Source organism: Panicum virgatum, chromosome 1K (assembly GCF_016808335.1).
Source record: "Panicum virgatum strain AP13 chromosome 1K, P.virgatum_v5, whole genome shotgun sequence".
Taxonomy (NCBI): domain Eukaryota; kingdom Viridiplantae; phylum Streptophyta; class Magnoliopsida; order Poales; family Poaceae; genus Panicum; species Panicum virgatum.
In genome coordinates, this window is record NC_053136.1 from 9725091 (window position 1) to 9727462 (window position 2372).

General features: G+C 50.7%; 1 long non-coding RNA gene across 1 annotated transcript; it reads right to left on the bottom strand.

Moving 5' to 3' along the window:
• Positions 1–1200: 1200 nt before the first annotated feature.
• On the bottom strand, positions 1201–2051 carry LOC120689410. Its single transcript, XR_005681219.1, has 2 exons — positions 1587–2051; positions 1201–1482 (listed from the first exon to the last, which is right to left on the bottom strand). It is a non-coding gene; the product is annotated as an uncharacterized LOC120689410 (long non-coding RNA).
• Positions 2052–2372: the final 321 nt, after the last annotated feature.

The window sequence follows — 2372 nt, forward strand, 5'->3', positions numbered from 1 at the left end:
GAAATGGAACGGAGCTGCAATCAAAAGCAAAAGCCAGTGATTTCATTAGCCTCCTTGCATCAGTATAGCTAGAAGAACTGAGGCAAAGCAGAGATGGACTCACGAGGAGCTGGGGTGTCCGGTGTTGCCGGCGGCGTCGACAGGAGGGCGCGCGCCGGCACCCCGGATGGAACGCTCCGGCAGAGGCAGCCGCCCGTGGCCGCCAGCAAGAGCGCCACGGCGAGCGCCAGGAGGCCGGGGCGCCGCCGCAGCTGCACGGCCATCGCGCACGCAGGTCGCAGGCTCCGATCCGGCAGGCACGCGCTGCCACCGTCTGGTCGATGAGTTTGCGACGACGGCAAGTGCTTTGGTTTTGCTTCGATCGATCTTGCCTACCTGCGTTGTGTTACTTATAGGACACCCGGCCACTCTCCCGATCAGCTATCCAGCCATGGACACTGCTGCCGCCGCCGATCCGATCCGTCGTGTGAACGTGCCCGCTGGCGGTGGTCACCGTTGGTGGCCTGCACGTTGGCGCCAATTTTCCATGTACGCCATGGCTGCTGGTCAACAATGTACACGCTGCGAAGAAAAAGTGCCACCTAGAGCCGTCGCGTTCCTAGATAATATAGGCCAATGAATTGACTGGACCTGTAAGCAGTGAGCACTGAGCACGTACGTCTTTCCAAGGGTAGCTAGTCAAGTGGTAGTGAGGAAATATGTGAAGAAAAATTTATGAGCGACGACCGGCGACTGAGGACCTCCGGTCGGTCTCTGTTTATAAATCCATCGAAGGGAATAGGTAATGGTACGTTTCGAACAAATGTAAAATTGTAATAGTATTTTTTTAATATCACGAACAGTAATGATGTATCTCTGAAATATAACTATTGCAATGGCATGTCTCCAATTAATCCAAAAATTAAAGGGCCAGAAAGCCAACGAATAGCCTCCACAAGTTGAGTCATGGATGAGACATGCAAAAGACAGGACACATTCAAAAACACCGTTCCTATATATCTTTCCTACTCCCTCTTGAAGCACGAGGTACACGGTTTAATTAACCTACTTTGGCCTTGAGTGCTGGAATTTCGCTGGTACTATTTTTCTTTTGAGAAAACGCAGATGCTCATATACACGCACGCACGCTCACCTCAATAAATACACGCACAAAGACGAAAGTTCATGATCATAGATCAATCAGGAAAGAGACACACCATATAATGGAATTGCTTTCAGATCAACCCTTCAGTCTCGAGTCGCTTTCAAATTATATTTTTATGTATTGGTTCTGAGAATTGGAAAGTACATGCGTGCCTTCAAAAACTATACATTATGCGTCGATTTCGTGATACATCCTTATTTAATCTTTTAACTACTCTATCGCACATTCAAATACATGTATAGCCTCTGCGAGACGTCGTCGATGGCGCAGCAAGAATCATGGCGGCAAGCACCGGCGACCAATGCACGGCGGGATTGGGCGGCGTTGCCACAGCGGACCTGCAAATTAAACGGGAAGAGCAGAGCCCATCGTCGATTAGCCGCGACTGAAGTAGAGCAGCAGGCAAAAATAAATCGAAGAAGGCGGAGGAGCGACGACTCACGGGGAAGGGTGGGGTAGGACGGCACCGGCTGCGGATTGGTGGGGTAGGACGGCTGGCAGAGGCAGCCGGTGAAGGCCGCCAGCCAGAGCGCCACGGCGAGCTGCGCCATCGCCAGGAGGCCGCGGCGCGGGAACAACACGGCCATGGATCAAGCAGACACCAACACTACCCGTGCACTAGCTAGCCGATCGGGGCTGGGCGAGCTAGCTCCTTTGGCAGACTCCAATGATCATCCGTCCGTGCTCGCATCGTGCTATTTATAGCACCCTCAGCCATGGGACAAACGGGCTGAATGTTCGCGGCACCTTCCAGTGGCAGCAGCAGTGGTCGTCGCTGTAGCTGTATGCTTGGCTTGGCGCAATTTTTCCAAGACGACCCACCATGTACTAGTGCTGCATTGACTGGACCTGTATGCAGTGAACGCGTACGGCTTTCCCAGGATAGCTAGTCAAGTGGTAGTAAGGAAATATTGGAAGCAAAATCTATGACCGGCGACTGAGGACCTCCGGTTGGTCTCTCCGTCGTCCTGCGTGGAGAAAAACAAACCCTTCAAACTACACAGATAAGCATCACCTTTTTCTTCTTACACAGGAGAAGATAGGCGGGTAATTTGGTCATGAAATGATTATAAATCTTTCGAATGCGTACGTAATGGCATATTTCAAACAAATGTGCAATTGTAATTGTATTTTTCTAATATCATGAACAGTAGTGGTGTATCTCCAGAATGTAACAATTGTAATAGCATATTGCCAATAGACCCAAAAATTAAAGGACCAGAAAGCC